Genomic DNA, 22,913 nt, shown 5'->3' with positions numbered 1-22,913 from the left:
TATTCAAATGTGATAACAAGCAAGTGCGTGGCAAGTCAGGAAACGGAAGAACGTTACGCCATGCTGGCACGATTTACTAGCTTACAATTTTGAAATGTTTACAAAATTCTACTTTGTTTCAGACCACCTAGAAATCACTACAGATTGAAATTAACTTAGAATTTTGTGAAATACACAAAGTTAGTCTTCTGTTCTGATGTCAGCATTGGGATTAAGCAGCATACATTTCAAACACATCTTTTGAAAATAATAATAATAATAATAATAATAATAATAATAATAATAATAATAATAATAATAATAATAATAATAATGATAATAATAATAATAATAGTAATAATAAAAATTACTTTAAGCGGTTGATAAAAGATCGTCTCGTCACTCTGAGAATTTAACAGTTTGTTCCCATGAAAATATATAACTATTTGTAAAACATAATTTACATATTCAAAAATTAAAATGTAAAGTGAAACAATCAGAATAATTTACATATCGATGAAATATGTCATTTATGATCGATAGACCACTCCCATAAAATACAAAAAAATACCGGAACATATTTGTGTAAATCTACTCCAGATGCAATGTTGACGTTGATTAAGCATTGAATCAACATTGATTTGAAATGTTGAATTAGCACTGATTACGATTCCTTTTAAAATAAACATTGATTTTGAATTCTGTTATTCCTTAGTTTCCTACTCCAGATATGTAGATGACATTCTCATGCTGGCTTCTACTCGAGAGGAGGCAATTAGCATATTTAACATATTCATCAACGTCAACAAACACAGACTATGAAGTTAAGCATCCCGACGATACCGAATCCGTTCCTTTTCTATCTTTCTCTCTCTTTCTATTCAATTTCCGACTCGAAATCATACAGAATCATCCATTAATATCAGCTTCTAAAAGAAAGCTACCAGTAGGAGTCTATTCGTCTAAAACAAATCAGCCCTATCTAGCAGAGCCAAGACTAACTACTTACAAAATGGAAAAGAATTTTTACACAGACGCAGACAGTGAATAGTCTAATGCAATGGTAAACTATTCATCCTTCTATTCATTTTACCGCCCGCTATTCCTAGCCAACTCGTGCGTAGTGGGGGTGTATTCTCCCGACACATCCTCCAAAGATTCCCATCGGAAATAACTGTCATTAAACTATAGATCTTCCAAAATCAAGAAATTCCAAAAACGCCAAGACAAGTTTGCACAGCATTCTTGTTTGGATATTGGTTTCAGAAAATTATTCGAAATACGGTTGAACATTCCGACAATACTTGTTATTTAAGATTACTAAACTTGATGAAACAAACGTTGGAACTCACCAAGCCATCCGTAGAAAAGAACTGAATACGTAGACGGGATATACTGAACGTTGTATGCGAAAATACTTGTTTGAGCTTCGACTCTTATAGTAATAATGACCAAGCGTTACCCATCTTTCTTATTAACAATGTGAACATGTTTCTGAGCCTACGCAATGCATAATGTGATTTACAATAAGGACATCTAACATCGTTAGATTATTCGCAAAAGTTACATCTGCATTAAACTGGATATTCTTACAGATATTGCTTCTGTCAAACAACGAAAGAATGGTTATTTTCAAGGCCAAAGAAATAAATGCAGAATTCGCATATTATCAACAGACATTATCTGAACTGTGCTGATTAGATCATTTAACGCAGCTATTCTACACGTCACACATTTCTTCTTCAAAAAATTAGCGTTTGAATCGTAATTGTGTCGACGGAAGTGATAAATGATTTAGTATCGAAATATTTGAATACAAAGTCAAAATGTCAAAATATGTTACTTTTCATTTTGCATTCGTTCACTTACCCGCAAACCTGCGAATTCGTATATATATATATATATATATATATATATATATATAAGGAGCATTCCATCGGTTACGACGACGACGAGTTTTCCAGGTGATCCGATCAATGGAACAGCCTGCTCGTGAAATTAACTGAGCACTCTACAGACGTGTGTACCCTTATCGTAGTCATCAGGGAGATTCAAGTGATACAGAGGGTGACAAGGCTGGTCCTTTGAAATGCAGGTACAACTCATTTTTGCCAGTTGAGTGAACTGGAGCAAAGTGAAATAAAATGTTTTGCTCAAGGATACAACGCGTCACCGGGAATTGAAATCACGACCTTACGATCGTGAACCGAATGCTCTAACCACTAAGCCATGCACCTTCACTGTATATACATACATACATACATACATACATACATACATACATACATACCATACATACATACATATACACATACATACATCCACAAACATACATACACACACATACATATATATATATACATACATACATACATACATACATACATACATACATACATACATATACACATACATACATCCACAAACATACATACACACACATACATATATATATACATACATACATACATACGTACATACATACATACATACATACATACATACATACAAAAATACCCTGTTGTTGATGTTAAAATTCCAATGAAGAGGCCTTGGATCTAAGTTAGAAACCGGTTCTTTCTCTGTTGACAACAAATCTTGAAGCAAACTGAATAATGACTTACATATACATAGATATTAACACACATGTATATACACGCACCCCTCCACACACACATACATATATATATATACGTGTGTGTGTGTGTGTGTGTGTGTGGTGTGTGTGTGTGTGTGTGTGTGTAAAAGGTCCCAAGGTGGTTTTTGCAATGTCAATTCATTTGTTCGATCAGCTGAATAATCTGCTCAATGAATTAACCTCGATGAATTAACAATTTATCGGATGTTCAGTATATTTTCTCTCAACTCGATTTCGCTCAAGAGACATGGGTTGGCACGAAGCTACGGAAAATGTCATGGTCATAAGATGTCTCGCAGTGGGACGAAACCCGGAACTGACCAGTCGCAAACCCATCTTCTGTGCCATTTAGCTTTACTGCACATTATGTATGTCCATATGTGCTTGTGTGCATTCGAGCGCACCCACGCATATCCTCGTAAATATACAAATGTATAGCCTATGGCAAAAAGTAAATAAGTTTTCTTTACAGATATATGTAAATTATATTATATGAAAATTATAACTTATATGAAGCTTATCACCTTTTTTGAGCTACATGAGTTTAACACACGTGGGCATGTCTACAAAGTCAGAAAACAGCACAGCTCCCATGACTTTTCGAAATATTTTGTTACATTCAGAGTTGCTAAAGCAAGGAACAAACAACCTGTATCAATTGTTAGTTGCTAAGACATTGCATCCTTTAAAACCCCTGTTTCTTGAAATTCACCAACACTACACCTGATATCCCCACTTCAATATGCATGCACTCGTGTATATCATGACTCATATACAGTCCAGTGTCCTGACTTTTGTACATAACTCTATGTACTGTACATGCACCTTTGCTGAGTTGTGATGCACCTGAGCAATATACACAATAATTCCATTATTATTAGCCCCGCCTTAGCGAAAGCGGAGGAGTTGTTTTCAGCCGTGTTTGTTTGTTTGTCTGTGGACAAGATATCTCAAGAACCTTAGAATGGATTCAAATGAAACTTTCAGAGATGTTTATTCGCGTGACTAGCACGAAGTGATTAGATTCTGGGATCGATTAGGTACCGGACAAGGATTCTGGTTTATTTTTCCGCGGTTTTTTTACGTAATTTTTGAGAGCGGTTGGGCTCATTCTCAGTATTAACATTTGTGAGAGAAGTCGAGTTTATTTCAGATATTCACATTTTGAAAATCATCCCTGGTTAATCGTTGAGAGGACGTTGGTGTTGCTTTCTTTTTTCATTTTTTAATAAAGTTCTTTCAGTTATTAGACTGTAGCCATGCTAGGGGATCGCTTGAACTCTTTTTTAGTCCAATGGATCGACCCTAGAACTTATTATTTTTTATGAAGCCTGCTACTAATTCTATCGGTTCTTTTGCCGAACCGCTTAGCTACGGGGACGTAAGTACATCAACGCCAGTTATCAGTCGCTGATGCAAACAAACACAGGCAAAAATGCACACACACAGAGATACATATACGATGGACTTCTTTTAGTATCTGGCTATCAAATCCAATCACAAGGCTTTTTGTTAGCCCTAGGTTATAGTAGAAAATACTTCTCCGAGGTGCCATGCAGTGGGACTGAACCCGGAATCATGTGATTAGGAAGTAAGCTTTTTATCACACAGCCACTCCAGCAATTGTCCTTGTTACCTATTGATATTGGCTTGAAATTTTGCACAATTCCAGCAATTTCGAAGGAGGGGTTTAGTCAATTACATCGATCCCAGTGCTCAACTGCTACTTATTTAATCGACTCCGACCGGAAAATGTAAATTCGTCTTCTATGGTATTTGATCGCAGAACGCAAAGACATACGAAATGCCGCTATGCACTTTGGCCGGCTTGCTAACGATACTACCAGCTCGCCTCCTTAGCTTACGTTTTGTTATTAATATGTGTAAAGTAGAAGTGCACTGGCCCGGTGGTTAGGGCAGTGGACTCGCGGTCGCAGGATCGCGGTTTCGATTCCCAGACCGGGCGTTGTGAGTGTTTCTTGAGGGAAAACACCTAAAAGCTCCACGAGGCTCCGACAGGGGGTGGTGGCGCACCCTGCTGTACTCTTTCAACACAACTTTCTCTCATTCTTTCTTCCTGTTTCCCTTATATCTGTATTTCAAAGGGCCAGCCTTGTCACTCACTGTGTTACACCCTATCTCTCGAAAGAACTACCGTAAGAGTACACACGTCTGTGGAGTGCTCAGCCACTTGCACGTGTAAAGCAACCCGAACAGATAAAGTAAAGACATTACTATGATATAAGAATGACAAAATGTCTCAATGAATGGTTTAGATTTAATGAGAAGCCTTCATTTTTTTGTCTTATATATATATTTTCATTTTAAAAAGAAAAGTTGTAATAATTATAACAATATTCATTGACGTTAATAGCGATTTGAGCATTTGTTATATACTAGAAATTTCTATTCTTGCATTTTACAAGAGTAGCACGTGGTTTTGCGTGTAATATGGCGATGCATGTGTATGTGCGTGTTTGTCTACAGTGGGAATGTTTTTATATACAGGTACGTGTATGCACATGTTTATATACGTATATATGTATATAAATATATATATATATATATATATGAATATTTATGCATCTTCACATCAAACTATCCACGTGTATACATATATGTGTATATATATGTATATGCATACACATATATGTGTGTGTATGTGTGCCTATGTATGAATATTTATATTTAATTGTGTGTGTGTGTGTGTGTGTGTGGTTGTGTTAGTGTGAGTGCGTTTAGGAGGACGTATGTGTGTGTGTGTGTGCTACGTAATGTAATTTGGTATTCTGTTCACGATATTGAGTTTAATGCGCAACTTGAAGAAGTCAATTGGCAATGATCTATCTGCGAATTTGGAAACTTAATATAATTAGCTGTGAGTTATATGTTTGCACATCCCAGGAAACAAAATGGAGTTTTCAACCTGTAGATTCGAAACTGACAATCACTTTGTGTGTTTGTAAAATTAAACCTCGCGCAGAAATTTAAATTAACGAGTTCTACTACTTCTTCATTTACTAGAGTTACTACTTACCGCTAGCAATTAAGTCAATGTTAATTATGATGTTGTTGAGAATGAAGATAATGAGCGTAGGATCAAGTTTACCTGTGTGTTATAGATTTCGTAATGACGCAAGATACATAATGCAAATTGCAGAAACGGAATCAAGGTACTTCGAAACAGTTCGAAGAAAGTATCTTCTATCCGATTGATGAGATGCCTGGAATGTGTAAAAAGTGCAATTAATTTAATGTACTGGTAATTATCGCTTTTACCGCTCAGTGATTAAGTATAATATAAAGTCATTTAATGTATATTATACGGTTGAAGATTGCATGACATCGCAAATTGTTCGTCAGCCTTTTAGAAATTAAAGTAATTAAAAGTTAAAATCTCATATACAAAGGTGTTTTAGACTATATTTTAAACTATATTCAGGTGATAAAAATAAGTGTTTCCTAAAGATATGTGGCGCTTACTTATAAATGAATATATATATATATATATTATGAAAACCATATGTAGATTCATGCTTTATCTCACAGCAATTCTTTAACTACTTAATCATTTTGCTTTTGTCATGGTTAATGTTGTAGTTGAGCAAGTCTTTTCATTTTATGTTTTCCCATCGCGTTTTGCATTCGAACGAATACGTTAAATAAACCAAATTGTCATGCGGTGAAAGTTTCCAGCTATTCCCAATCAGCTGAGTGACCGTTAAGGCAGCTGCCCCATTGGTCCGAGTTTTATTCCTAGTCTTATGGGGTTAGTGATATTTCTACAACCATTGATGACATCTCACCAGAAAATTAACATTCTTTTACTCTTATACTTGTTTCAGCCATTGACTGCGGCCATGCAGGAGCACCGCCTAATAGTTGAGCAAATCGACCCCAGGACTTATACTTTGTAAGCCTAATATTTATTCTATCGGTCTCTTTTGCCGAACCGCTAAGCTACGGGGACGTAAACACACCAGCATGGCCACAGTCAAATGACTGAAACTAGTAAAAAAAGTAAAAGAAGAAAAGAGTAAAAAAGAGTAAATCTAAAAATCTTGTTCCTGTACTGCTGACTAAAAACTGTCTTCTTTGACACACGTGCTTGGATTAAAATGTTTTCTTTTGCACGAGTGATGTTCTTATGTCATAGCTATCGTTAAAATTATTTGTTAATGTGCTTGAAGTATTTTTCACTATTAATTGGCCTCTATTAATTCTGTAAATGTACAGTTTCCGTGTAACTTTTGTTTCTGCCATTTTCGCCTGTGATATTTTGTAAGGTAATGTAAGCGCACGTGCTTGACATTTTGATATGAAATATCAAAACAGAAAACCTATTTTTAAAAATTGTTTTTTCCTAATAACAGGTATTTAGGGTATCGAAAATATTTATTGGCAAATAATTAAAAGAAATTATTTAGATTTGTAAATAATTGAAAGGGTGTCCTATGATGGAGGTAGAAGATTCGCCATCACACTAATACAGTCATTGACAACTACAACGACGGCGAGAACAGCAGCAACAAGAATAATGCTATTACTAAAACTAGTAGTAGTAGTAGTAGTAGTAGTAGTAGTATATTTCCCTTCATCTGATGCTTCTGTGACAAATAAAAGAAGTCATTACGATTGATGTCCTTCCTTTAATATAGGCTAAATAACAAATACCTGCCGAGCAACAACTAGTCACCGAGGTCAGGCATTGTGGAATAATGTTATTGTTCAACACAGCATCATATCCTGCTGAGTTTCATTATTGAAAAAATAATAATAATAATAAATAAAATAAAACAAAGGATTTTGGGAATATAGATTTCAAGGACAAGTACTTAGGTAGAGTGTGAATCACATTGTTCAGTACTATTTTCTGGAGTTCGTATTTTCTATATTATTCCCCAGATATTTTTTAAGGAAGTAACTGGTAGTATTCTTTATGACACCATGTGTCCCAATCGCAACTGATGTTTGCTCCCGTCTTCAGGTGCCACATACCTTTACTTCAATTTCTATGTCTCTGTACTTGGTCAGCTTACCGTATACCTTGGAAGACACATTTTCATTTTGTCAGGCGGTATTATCATACGTATGAGTAGTTTTGCTTTTGGTCTTTAACAGTGATATATGGATGGTTTCTATTAACTTTCTACCCGTACGATGGCGGGCTGAAAAGTTCCTACTTTTAAGGGTATTGCAAAAGTCCTGGCTGTATGTCCAACCTTCCGAGTTCTTTTCGAGTTATTTTACTCGGTTTTAAGGCTATTGCGAAAGGCTTTGCTGGAGGCCTAACCTTCCTTGTTCTTTTACAGGGCTTGGAAAAACCCAAGGACTGCTGCAATAAGTGAGTGAATCTGAGAGAGGAATATGTTCAATAAGATCACGATTCATTGATCCACTTGTATTTTCTTTTACCCAAAGCCTGGAACAATTCAACACCCCTTCGTATATACTCTAATGTCCAAAAGACGGTAATGTCGTTTCTTCAACTACTAATTTACGTTAGTGTCCATACCAGGTTTTGCATGCCTACTGAGAGCATCTCTGAAATTTCATGCGTTGCTCTTGTGGTAAAAGAAAACCTTCGACATGCATTAACAAACACAGATATAGTTTAACTTGACTGTATCATGGATTACATCTTGCAACTATGAGGCAATAAATAGATTAAACATTTCTCAAAAAAAACACTTCTTTGTCAAAAATGTATTAACAACAAAACATTTTTCAGCACATCAGAGAGAAAACAATGTTCTTTGACATTACTATAATATGTATGGGCTAAAATATTTTCTTTTACCCTATAACAGCAATGAGGGAGTTACTCTGCTCTTAGAGCTCTTTAAAATTATTTGTTAAATCGCTCAAAGTATTACACGTTTACCAAGGCTTTTGGACAAAGTCCAGTGAGTATTGACCAATATTCTCGTATCTATCCTTATATTAGGTTGAAGTAGGTATCCATTTACTACATGGTCAACTGTTTCACCATGGGATTCACTGACTCTGAACTTGGGGAGGAGTTGCTGCGTTTTAAGGTAGTCAGAATGAATCTTTTTGTTTTAACCTTCAGTCCTAACTTTACCTTCGTCATTTTCCATAGCAAGGAGATTTCGTATTAAGGGGCTGCATTTATCTAGCTTTTCGATTTCCTTCTTGACTATTCGTGGGTCAAAGGACCATGCAACGTCAATTATATAGCATATGTAGTGTACCTTGTCTACCACCACCAGGTCCGGTCTGTTATACTCTAGCACCTGATCCATTTGAACTGGGAAATACCAGAGGATTTTACTAGTCCCCAACTCTGCCACTTTCTGCGTTTTGTGCTCGTACCACGTCTTGCCTCTCTGCAGTCTGCACTTTTCGTACAATTTCTAATGTAGCGCTTTCGCTACCAGTTCGTATCACCACAACTTGTAGTATTTTGGGGTTTTTGTTTCGCAATATGGCCAATAGTTTCAGCCACTCTACTGCAGAAGCAGCAAAACTTGCTTATTCCTGATGTTGACCCTCCTAATCGTGACCAGAGCTTGGTCCTGCGCCGCCAGTATAGTGCCCACTGTTTCTTCTTTTAAGGGTTCTTTCATCAGCCAATTCCCAATGTTTTCCCCAGCAACCTCTTTTGTGGCTGCATGGAATTGATTGAGAAATGTGATTTATCGTAATTTAGTAACCCCCTCCCTACAAATGTCAGGCCTGGTGCTTATAGTAGAAAGGATTATATTATTATTATTATTATTATAATTATTATTATTATTATTATTATTATTATTATTATTATTATTATTATTATTATTATTATTATTATTATTATTATTATTATCATTATTATTATTGAGTGAGAGAGCAGCGCATGCCATTAAAGTGATACTGGGGTAAAATATATGAAGCCCAATATACCCATCATGACTACCCGTCCGGTAAGGGTACACCAGGCACATGCATCACAACCACATGTGAACGACATGGTGATCTCATATAAAGATTAACGGCGCATGACCTTGCAGGTGGGGCCTAGTTAGAATTTTCTTCAGGTCGAGTAGCCCATCCCACTCAAAAGGTGTCTGAATAAGGATTGTTTAAGAATGTTCATCGAAACACTCATGCTTCCATAACTGAATTATTCAAAGGCCAAAGAATCCCCCTCAACAGATGGCTATGATGCTCCCCACCCCCACTACTTGTGCCCGTGATCAGAGATGCATATATTGTCAGCCACAAAGGGACATGCTCAACTGTTTAAGGTCAAACAAATGACAAGCAAATATGTGGTACTGAGCAGAATATTTGATGTAGCTCATCTTCTTTACGAAGACAAAACAATGTACATGGTAACACTTCCAATCAGTTAAGATCTTCTTCTTCTTCTTCTTCTTATTATTATTATTATTAGTAGTAGTAGTAGTAGTAGTAGTAGTAGTAGTAGTAGTAGTAGTAGTAGTGTTAGCAGCAGCAGCAGCAGCAGCAGCAGTAGTAGTAGTAGTAGTAGTAGTAGTAGTAGTAGTAGTAGTAGTAGTATAACAAACAGGCGATCAAAGGCTGGACATTACTCTGAATCCATTTTAATATAATCAAGCAGAGCAAGTCTGCACAACATACAATTTCATTATCACTATCATCATTAATATCATCATCATCATCATCATCATCATCATCATCAACATCATCCTCAATATAAGCAGCTGCCCCATCATCATCATCATCGTCATCATCGACATCATCGTCGTCGTCACCATCATCATCATCATCATCATCATCATCTTCATAAACGTTATCGATATTAAAGTTATAAATAATATAACATGATTAAATATTTTTTTTCTTTTAAATTCATTCCACCATTTGTGTTAAATTATAGTGAAATTTTAACCAGGTGTGCAGTTTTAATTAGCAAGTAGGAAGCTGTGATAGCAATTATATTTTGAACTTATTTATTCAACAACATTGTGTGGGATACAACATGATGTTCTCAGTGAACTGTGTCTGCGAATTGGTTCCATTTCCAGCTGTAACCATTTCCCGTGTACGGCTCTCAGCTTTTCTTAAAACAAATAATTTTTTTTAAAATACATCTACACTCCTCACACATTAAATCTGGATAGTTAAGCCTGTGTAAGGAAACATTAGCAATAACCTTACCAACCGCCTTCGTTTTCCATAATAATCCTGGTCGTCATCGTCGTCATCGTCGTCATCATCATCATCATCCAGTTCTATATTTAAGAGATGAGGAATTATGCACATTTACATTATTTTCATTATTTACATTTGACGGATATTTGTCCTCATCTTGTTTGTTTGTTAACACAACGTTTCGGCTGATAAACCCTCCACGGGCATATAGCGTAGTGGTTAAGAGTGCGGGCTACTAACCCCAAGATTCCGAGTTCGATTCCAGACAGTGACCTGAATAATAATAATAATAATAAATACCTTGATGCAGTACCAGGCAGTGGCTCTGATCTTAACTGATTGGAAGTGTTATCATGTACATTGTTTTGTCTTGGTATAAGAGATGGGCTACAGCAAATATTCTGCTCAATACCAAAGATTTGCTTGTCAGTTGTTTGACCTTATCCAGTTGAGCATGTCCCCTGGTGGCTGACGATATGTGCATCTCTGATCACAAGCAGAAGTAGTGGGGGAGCATAACAGCCGTGTGTTGAGAGGAATTCTTGGAGGTTTGAATAATTCACCTTTGGAAACATGGGTGTTTCGTTCAACATCCTTAAACAACCCTTATTCAAGGACCTTTTGAGTGGGATGGGTTACTCGACCAGAAGAAAATTTTAATTGGGCCCCACCTGCAAGGTCCTGTGCAGTTTATCTTGATATGAGATCACCATGTCGTGCACATGTGGTTGTGATGCATGTGCCTAGTATACCCTTATCAGAGGGGTAATCATGATGGGTACATTGGGCTTCATATATCTTACCCCAGTGTCACTTTGATGGCATGTACTGCTCTCTCACTCAATAATAATATTATTTATCCTCTAGAGTGTCAGTTTCGATGTTGTGCCACCTGAAATATAGGTCTTCCTATTTCAATTGTACAGTCAGTCTTTATGGGAAAGTAACATAAAATCCTGTAGCACTTATTCTGTATAACAACCTCTGGTTCGTGTTCACAACACTTTCCTGATACACATTTGTCTAACATCCCAATGCGCTCTTTTACCGACAGTCATCTAAGGACTTATAAACCTTTCTTGCTAGGTTAAAGCATTCATTTAAAAGATGGTTAATACTTTCGTTTTCTTTTCAACACATTCTTCTTTTGCTCCCTGGCTGTGTGTTATCAATTGTTTCCTTTCTCAAATTCGTTCTAATGGCTTGTTACTGACCAGGTATGATTTGGGAGCCAACAGATACGTTTTGATGTGGGTGTTCAATAGAATTACATCTCCTCCAGCCTCATCCTCATACTTTAAAAACTGAAATACATGTTTGTTCCTGTAGTGCCAGAAATAAAACAACATGGTTGTGTTGTTACTCCTTTGAACATAGACCGGGTCTGATGTGAGATTAAAAGCTAATCACAAAGGCTATGGTCCATCTAATCGACAACAACCGAAGATCTAATCACTCCATCGCTACAAAAATGCACTAATATTTCGGATTGTAAGCAATAAATATTTAATTAATATTAAGTGTTCGTGTTCGTGAAGTCTTCCCAGTGCGAAGGTTATTCTGTAAACATAAGAATGTATGTTTGCTTAGAGTCGTTATATTTCTGTATATCCAAAGAACACACTCGCATATAGTTCTATGAGGATTATCATTAAAGACACTCTCGTCTTGACCAACCGTCTTTCATGATAGGTATAGTACACCAAGAACAGCATTTTTTAATGTGTTTTATGAGATTTTTTTTAAATATGCATATTGTTTTTAATATGCATATTGTTTAGAGCTTGCTCAGACCCGATTTATGACAACTATGATTAAAGACGTTCCAGCTATAGCCATCTCGTCTTTGGTTAGAGGCATAGAGCATCAACAACATCCGTGGAGGCGCAATGGCCTAGTGGTTATGGCAGTGGATTCGTGGTCGCAAGAACGCGGACCGGGTATTGTGAGTGTTTATTGAGCAAAAACACATAAGCTACATGAGGCTTCTGCGGAGGGTGGTGGTGAACCCCGCTGTACTCTTTCACCACAACTTTCTCTCACACTTCCATCCTACTTCTGCCACAAAGCAGGGGAGTCATGGTGTAACCCACTATGGTGCTGTAAAATTTTAGAACCTAGTCTAGATTGCGAATCCTCTGTACCCCAGGATGGTTCAGCTCTCCATTCGTGAAAAGCCACCGTCTACGGAATTAAGATAACAACGTAGCTTTCGCGCCCGTGCAACCGCCAGTCTGTCGCGTGTGGTGGGTAGATCTTCAAGTTGCCACAGGTATTCTTAGTAGCTTAGAGTAGGCTCGAATTAGAGATTATTCTTTGTGGCTAAAGAAGAAGAAGAAGAAGAAGAAGAAGAAGAAGAAGAAGAAGAAGAAGAAGAAGAAGAAGAAGAAGAAGAAGAAGAAGAAGAAGAAGAAGAAGAAGAAGAAGAAGAAGAAGAAGAGGAGGAGGAGGAAAAGAACAACAACAACATCCTTAGTTATTTGGTAAGATGTTTTTTTTTTCTTATTTGCCTGTTTACTCAAGAAAACTATAAGTAGCAAATTTGGCTACTATTTCTACCAGGTTCAGCAACCAGGTTAAGGCTGTTTTAAGTTCGGAAAAATGTGTCCTATATTTTAGAGGTATCACATGAAATATTTGCTTGAGAGAATTTTAATTTTATATTTTATTTGTTATGTTTTACTGCTTCTCTAGCTTTCGTGATCACACTGACAGTTGTTGTAACCATAATTCACATTTTCATTATTCCCATGTTAGATATTATTTTGAAATGTTCAATATCCTTTATAAAATGTGTTTTAACAGTTAGGAATGTCACATCACTCAATGTAAAACTCCTGCCTGTTTGTCTTTTACGACGTTGTCAGATGGTTAGCGCACATCTCCACCTCCTCCTCTATGAACGCATATTCCAAAGAACAACGATATTATGTTTAATGACAGTTTTGTTTTGACTATAGATGTATTTTAATGCTGCTACATGAGAACATCCAACATGGCGGTACGTGCTTTTTTTTTGTTTTTGTTTTCCACTAACACTGATTACACATGCAATATATTTTATTACTACTGATAAAAAATTTTTTCTTTCATCGTAGTATGATTTTGAGATGGCAGCACAAGTGCGTAAGCTTGAATAGAAGATTTCGGTGTTATATTATTCCGAGTTCAAATCCTGATGAAATCGATTTCGTTTTTGCATTTGATATTTGCAAACCGATAAAACATGTTCTGACACTTCTTCAATAAAATTGTAACACTCAAATGAAAGGCGAAGTCAGGGTTGGCGGGATTTGAACTTACAGAAACCGCTATAACAACATCCAATAATACGTTAGTATATATATATGCATGTATGTATATATATGTGTGTGTGTGTGTGTGTGTGTGTGTGTAGGTATGTATATATGTATGTATATATATATACGTATGTATGTATATATATATACGTATGTATGTATATATATATATATATATATATATATATATATATATATAACTTAATGATTCATCAACAAGAAGAGTATAAACTATTCTTTTTAATGAATAAAATTGAACTTACGAAAATCAATACAAATACATTCGTACATGCATAAATGCATATATATATATATATATATATATATATATACATATACAGACGTATAAATATATATAAATATATGTATATATGCACATATAAATATATATATAAACTTAAAGTGCATATACATACACACACATACACACATATATATACTTATATATATATATATATATATATATATATATATTTCAACAACATTGAGGAACGGCCCCGATAGGCCATTCGACCCACTAGAAAGAGCAGCCAAGACTCAAACCGCGAAATAATAGTAATTCAGAAATTAAAGAAAAATTAAAAAAACATTTACCCTATTTATCTTTAGACAATGCATTGTTTCGACGTTCTTTTAGGCAAACCAGCCTAATTAAATTAAATTTAATTTAATGAAGTCAATCTACCGTCTCATCGGTAAAGAAGCCAGGAGGAGTAAATATACACGAGGCAACAGCATTTGTGCCTCGGGAATATATACCCTAAATTTTCAAAACCACCGTAATCGCGCCAACTTATCAGCAGCAAATATAAACTGCTGATTCAATTTCAGAATTAGTCAGAAAATCATTAATTAATCAATATAAGGGTAGCATGGCTACAGTCAAACAACTGAAACAAATAAAAGAATTTATATATACTGATGCAGATTTACGCGCTCACGAAGAGTGATGGTCTTGATATTTCGTTCGTTAATTATTGATTAATTAGTAAGATGTGGTAATATGGGAGTCAGACTTACTTTTCTTAGTCATCTTTTTTCTGTTTTTTTTTTCAATTGCCGATACTATCCGTTGATCATAAAACCTAACAGAAATTGATTTTTTTAAATTTTTTTTTTCACGATTTGAAGTAAAATTACATTTGGATCTTTTCAATTCTGAAGCCAGGCCCACAGATCTTTCTACTTAACTAAATATTCTGAAACTTCGTATGCTGATAGAGTCTAGCAAAACAAGACACAGGTTGGAACTAGTTTATTTGAGAAAAATCTATTTTATGACTTTAATCGTAGATTAAAACTGCGAATTTTAACCAATCAGATTGTTTGTTTTCATGTGTAAAACTTGACTGCATTCTATTAGCGTGACGTAGAAAGCGCTTTTGTGACGTACTAACGTTCGGGAAAACTGTAAACAAACACAGAACGTAACGGCAGACGAAATACGGCTACGCATTTCGCCCGGCGTGCTAACGTTTCTGCCAGCTCTTTGCTTTTTTAATATTAAATTTCTTGCCTTTTGCACAAATAAATACAATAAGTGAAATGAAACGCATTAGCTTAGAAACGAAATCTTCTTAATAGCACTTCTTAATAGCAAACGAAAGCAAGTACTAACAGAATGGAAACATTTTCAATTTAATACATGTGGCTTATTAACTAGTTTTAAATATTGTTATTAGAAGGTGGCTGACTATAGGATCCTGGAAACATGAGTACGTTAAATAATTAGAAGGAGATTTCACGGAGACATGCGGCTTGTTTACATTTAAGATGTTTAATACGTCACCAAATTGGTGGTCGAGACGGAGTAAATAAAATAAAGCCGAATGACGGAATATCATTGGTTAAAATTCTAATTATTAAACAACGTTAAACTTAGAAGTTACAATTCCGTTTTCATTTTGGTTTACAATTAAGTTTACTTTTGACACATTCTACCAGTATACGAAGTTTCAAATTGTTTGGTTTAGTAGGAAAAATTTGAAAAAACTGGCTTCAGAATTGAAAAGATCCTTACATTTAGCAGGAATTTATACCACAAAACACACTGTTCAAAATGATGAAACGTAAATCTTACCACAACGTCCGCAAGGGCTGAACTCACCCACAGAAATTCAGATCAAATAAGGCCAGCTATTTTCTTTAATGCTCTAACGACTCTGTCATTATCTTACTAGGAATTGGTTGAGGAACTTTGCCAAAAATACGTTTTCAGTTTCCGTTAATGCAAAATATCACGAAGACATATGCCATATTTTAAGTAAAAAATCTTCTTGTTAACTAATTTGTGAGGAATACAACGATAGATATTTCCAATGGGATCTTGGTTTCGTCATGCTCCATTTGGTTTAATTCTTCATTTTAGATCTTTTGATAGTGGAGGTTGATTACTTTCTCGCCTTCTGTTTTGTGCCTCGTCTCCAAAGGTTTTCTACGGTTGTTATATTTTACAGCCAGATAAAACAATCGTCCTACTAATGTGCTGCTCTATACAAGACTGCTGCCTCTCAAGGGAGACTGGTGCCTTATTGCTGATACTCTTCTCCAAACAGTAGATTGCTACAGAGGGATGAGCTTATTTTCTGAATATGAAGAGGGTTGTGTAGTTAGTACGTCTTAGTTAAAGCTCTGTGTATGTGTATGTGTGTGTGTGTGTATGTGAGGACCAAATCTATGTTTTTCCTTACCAACGATCAACGATGCATTGGCACGATATGTGTGCCGCCTTTTCGACACTAGCTATAAAGTGTGACATTGTTTTAAATGAGTTATGTTTTACTATGCGTATTCGTTTGCCACTCTTTATTTAGAATTTCAGTCTATACAACAATACCAGCCAACAATACTTATAATGCTTTGGGTTTCTGGTTCAATCAAGATTCGGCATGCCGAAAAGAAAAACAAAAAATCGAGACGAGACTCTCCGTAGTTGTCTTCCTCGTTCAAGTAATGGAGTTAATTTCAGAGCGGTTTCCGCGATTCTCCATGATAAATCCAGGAGGGTCACAGATTTTTCTTTGTAGTTACTGGTGGGAAAATATTTGTTGATGAATATTAGAAAGTTTCTGTGTGTTAGAAAATATATCTATACCAAAGGCGGTTTTCAACACAGATGTTTCAATATTCTTTTCAAATAAATGCAGTTTTTGGTATTACTAGTATATTGTGCCTCCCAGTCACATGTTTACATTTCTTTACATATATATTTTTATTTACGGTCGAAATTAATTAACAAATGCTATTTCTTATATTCTTTATATCGAGTATATATTATGCCATCTTCTTTTAAAATTGTATACTTATTAAGTTTAAATTAAACTCATTACGTTATATCGTAGCATTAATATCAAGTCACTGTTAATGATAATTTTAAATTTTCCTATGGCGAATTATATTTTTTACAAGAAATTGTGGAATATCGCCATGATGTTTCTCTGCGGATTATATCGAGGTAATTGATTTTCTTTCGTAAAGTTTCTGAGATATAAATACCCGGCAATATATATATTTAGGTCTAAATATAGCTAATCCCGTAGACTTGAAGTATTTGAATATCTTTATTCTTTCTTTTTACTGAGGAGCCTTTACAAAAGAGACGCGATTTGTATATATATTATATATATATATATATATATATATATATATATATATATATATACATATATATATATATACTGGCACAAAATGGAAGTGATTAATATATATGTATATGTATATATATATATATATATATATATATATATATATATATATATATAACTATATACATATATGATATTATATTATATTTAGATACATTTGGGATCGATGAACTTCGTTGCTTACAGTTTTCCAAGTGTTTACTGCATTTATGGCAGTCAAAGTAACAATAGAGTATTAATAACTCGGTTTCACAAAGTAAATTATCGCAAACGTCTTCCTTTTTACAGTACAAATCTTTACAACATTCTCTAATATACATCGGTGAAAGATATATAAACTCATGGGCATTTATGTAAGCATACACACACACACACTCACATACAGGCTTATGTACAGATATATATATGGACACATATGCTCAGCGCACGCGTGTGTGTTTGTATGGGTGAATGAGTGTGCATTGGGTCTGTTCGAGTGTGATGGGTGTCAGTGCAATTTCCGTCTAGATAATACTATTCAGCAGATAATAGTCAACTCATTCCTATAATAGACAAGGATAATAGAGCATTGACACGACACGTGTGTCATTCTTCATGCCCAAGCTATTGCGTGTCACATTGCTATAGTGTAGATATTATCAGCCTGCTGAGGCTCGTTTGAACTACAAACTTTTTTAAAGTAATGAGATGTCGTGCAACGGAATCGAACTCGGATCCAGTTTCTTGGAAAGCGAACTTTTTACGGCCGAGCTATACCTGCGCCCATAACAAGTGTTGCTTATTGTTGCGGATTTATATCGATGTCTAAAAGTTTCGGATGGATTATTGTAATGGAGGAGGAGGAGGAGACCCCCTTCGGCCATGCATGACCATGGGATTGCACCTAGAAAGTTACCCTCCGATGCACAAATCTGGGCATGCTTGTTTATGGAAGGCCAGCAGTTGCCCATGCATACCAACCTCACCTACCACACCACTGATGTTATCTGAGGGAGAGGCAAAGGCCGATGCAGCTTGGCACCAGTGGTGTCGCAATTCATTTCTACAGCTGAGTGAATTAGAGCAACGTGAAATAAAGTGTCTTGCTCAAGAACACAACACGCAGCCTGGTCTGAGAATTGAACTCACGACCTCACGATCGTAAGGTACACGCTCTAACCACTGAGCCATATATATATATATATATATATATATATATATATATATATATATATATTATATATATATATATATATATATACTTCTAATATAGGGATAAAATTTTTCCAGAAAAATGCCATCGTTGGCCAGCATATTAAAATACCTTTTAATGTGAAAATTATAAACAATATAAAGTGAAATAAAGTGTCTTGCTCAAGAACACAATACGCAGCCCAGTCCGGGAATCGAACTCAACGTCACGATCGTAAGCTCGACACTCTAACCACTGAGCATAATAGAGGTGCGATTATACAACTTCTCTTTTGTTTCCTATATTATTAAACCTACCGAGTATTGACGAGGTATGATTTCATACAGATAGTAATGAAACTTATTTTAATTCTATTAATTATGTCAATTATGTTAATATCCTCCCAAGTTTATTTTCTGCAGATTTTATAAATATACTTTTAGGAACTACCAGTAAGTTTGCTTTGTGGTCATTTAAAGTTACATACGGTTTTACCACTGCTAAGCTTTCTAACCTATTACAGATCTAACACCGAGTATAATTTACTACACATGTGCAGTGACTTTATGCGTATTTTATATATTTTTACATTACTTTAGAATATGTGGCGATTTTTCTTACATTCGAATGAACCTTAAGTTTTGTCAGCGAATGTTGTTTAAGGTTCACATAAAAGGAGAACATATCAGAGAACAGAACGAATGATCTTGCTGTGTCCTACGAAGGTCGTTATGCAAATAATAATCACACACCCTGGTTCAATTTCGTTCCTTATTTTTACTTGCCAATTGGTTAACCAATTAACCAAGTAGCAATCAAACAATCGATGGGTCGGGTAATGATTCTCTCAGCTAGTTTATTCCAGCTGTCTACCTCGATCAGCGATTGCATATTATTGATGTGGTTGCGAATGGCATCAAAAGGACTTAAGTAAACTTATTTGATTTACTGACTGACCGAATGCTTTTTTGCAACAAAGGATTAGTTTATAGGTTGAATAGTTAACCAATACACGCATAAAAACAAAGAACAAAAACAGAACCAGTTCGTGCGTTCATTATTGGCCTAATGACTCTCTCGAGATATTACAAAATATGTTTCAACACTCGAGTTCATATCAAATCTCTTGGAAGTGAAATACCGAATAAAAAGTAAAAGAAGTATAAAACTTTAAAATTTATAAATCTGTATCCACGGAACACAGTAACGGCAGCCGTAAAATTTTATTACCAGCAACTGATATCGATATGCCACAGAAGACCTATATATTCCTGAACTTAAACTGAAATTTGCTTGGAGGTCACAAGAAACCCATACAAATGCTGCTGTACATATTGTACAAGTCTTATCTCGATTCATGTCAAAGTTCTGCTCTCTCCAAACCCTCTGCCTCTCCAAACATTAACCTCGTTAACAAGTGTCTGAGTTGGAATAAAGCCCAGGACGTGGTGGTCATTCGACAGTGCTTGTAATGATATTCTTATATTCCGCTCGAAAGATGATTCATACTTGGAAATGTGTGTGACAACAGTAAGCAATCTTACGGTGATCTGTCTGCTGGATATTCCAAGTAACACTTTGTTAATGGTGGATATTAACACACCCACACACGCATACACACACACACAGACAAATACACATGTACATGTACACATGCTAATAAACGGTATATTTGTGTAGTTGTGAAGGCGTGTGTGTGTTTATTTGTACGTAGAAGGAATTTTTTCTATTCGGCGTTCGTTCGGGAGTGACATTTTAGAAATAAAGAAAGACTGCAAAGAAATATACAAATTTTGGGAGACGTAAGGAAAGATCCTTTACTCTTGCAGGTACCCTTTCTCTTCCCCTCCTTCTAAATTTCCCACCCACGCAATCACTTTTTCCTTCCCTCTCACATGCACACACTCACTCCGTATATCATTTTGGGTCTTGTCTTGTGTCTTGATATTTCTCTGCCTCTCTCTATCTCTCTCACTGTCTTTCCTTATATTTTTACTTCCTTATACCAATATCTTCTTCAAGGTAAGAGGAAGTGTGTGTGTTGGGGGAGAGAGAGAGCGAGAGGGAGAGAGAAAGGAAGACATAACTGAGAGTGAATAGAACCAAACTCTGCAAGTTAATGCGAGTATCTACATGCAATATACACACAAATATACATCTACACATAGAGTCACATATATGTATGGATGTATACACACACACATATATGTATCGACGCGGAAAAGTCTGTATGCTAAGTAATAAAGAGAGTTTCTTTTCTTATTCGTTGTCTCGAGGTTGTATCGTCCCTAAATTGGTAGAGGGGGGAAATCCTGAAGCTTGGTATTTTTTTGTTGGCGCAAGTATCTATGTGTTGGCTAAAAGCTATTTTTCTGTTTTGGGGAATTTTTATCTGGGATCTGTGCAGGGCCATTCGTTTACGCAAACTATTTTTTGCTTGGCCTATGTACTGCTCTTGACACCCGGAGCAGGTTAGTGAGTATATTAGGTTCTCCGAAGCACATGTGAAGTTGCTTTTCCCTGTAAACCGTTGTCCCTGTTTGAAGAAGAACTCTGATCCCTCAATTAGATAGTCGCATATCCCGCAATTGGGTCTTCCACATTTTTTTACTGTCGGCTTATTTATTTTATAGAAGGAGCTTCTATATGAAACAGTTCTAGTCCTGTAGAAGCTCCTACTATAAAATAAATAAATATATATATATATATATATATATATATATTATATATACATATATATACTTATATATATATATATATATCTATATATATAATATATATATATATAATATATATATATAATATATTTATATAATATATATAAGTATATATATGTATGTATTTATGCTTGTGTGACTCACCCTACCATCGCTTGACAACCGATGTTTGTGTGTTAATGTCTCTTAAAGCTATTGAAGCTAGCGGTTCGACAAAAGTGACCGATATATTATAGGCTTACAAGGATAAGTCCTGTGTTGATTGTTGAACTAAAGTCGTACCGCACCAGGGCTGCAGTCAATGACTGATACAAAAAAATAAATGAATTATAATATATATATATATTATATTATATATATAATGTTCATACACAAACGCACAACAGAATAAGAACATCTATGTATATGTATGCATGTATAGGACTATGTATGTATGTATATGTATGTGTGTGTATCTATGAATACATAGATAGATAGATATATAGATAGATAGATAGATAGATAGATAGATAGATAGATAGATAGATAGATAGATAGATAGATAGATAGATAGATAGATAGATAGATAGATAGATATGAATATATATATATAGAGAAATATATACACACACACACACATCTGCATAGACAAAGATAGAGTGATTGGACCGGAGGTGTATATACTCTGTTACATACATCACTCTTTTAAGTCGTTCTTTATTCCCACCTAAGCCAAGACTGAACAAACCCTTGGTGACGGCAATTATTACCGTGGGATTATATTTCAGAAATTTTCCCGATATCATGTGTATAGGTGTAGGAGTGGCTGTGTGGTAAGAAGCTTGCTTACAAACCACATTGTTCCGGGTTCAGTCCCACTGCGTGGTATTTCTGGCACGTCTCTTCTACTATAGCCACGGACCGACCAAAGCCTTGTGAGTGGATTTGGTAGACGGAAACTGAAAGAAGCCCGTTGCATATATGTCTCTCTCTCTCTTTCTCTCTCTCTCTCTCTCTTTCTCTCTCTCTCTATATATATATATGTATGTGTATGTGTATATGTTTGTGTGTCTATGTTTGTCCCCCACCAACATCGCTTCACAACCGATGCTGGTGTGCTTTCGCCCCCGTAACCTAGCGGTTCGGCAAAAAAGAACCGACACAATAAATAAATACTTGGCTTACAAAGAATAAGTCCTGGGGTCGATCTGCTCGACTAACAGCCGTTGCTCTAGCATGGCCACAGTCAAATAACCAAAAAAATAAAAAGAGTGTAAAAGAGAGTAACTTTTAATCGAGATTCCAATGAGAGCTGGCTGCTATATCCAGCAGGTCGATTGATCATATCGC

The 22,913-nt window shown here is 35.6% G+C and overlaps 1 long non-coding RNA gene across 1 annotated transcript in view; it reads left to right on the top strand.

Moving 5' to 3' along the window:
- The first annotated feature begins 13,679 nt into the window (after positions 1-13,679).
- Positions 13,680-22,913, top strand: part of LOC118763217 — an 87,490-nt gene continuing 78,256 nt past the window's right edge. The window contains exon 1 of the long non-coding RNA XR_004998967.1: positions 13,680-13,754. This is a non-coding gene — a long non-coding RNA (uncharacterized LOC118763217). The remainder of the gene's footprint in view (positions 13,755-22,913) is intronic.

The sequence above is a fragment of the Octopus sinensis genome, linkage group LG4 (genome assembly GCF_006345805.1).
Source record: "Octopus sinensis linkage group LG4, ASM634580v1, whole genome shotgun sequence".
NCBI lineage: Eukaryota > Metazoa > Mollusca > Cephalopoda > Octopoda > Octopodidae > Octopus > Octopus sinensis.
Note: the sequence above shows the minus strand (reverse complement) of the source record. Positions and strands in the feature narration are given on the sequence as shown.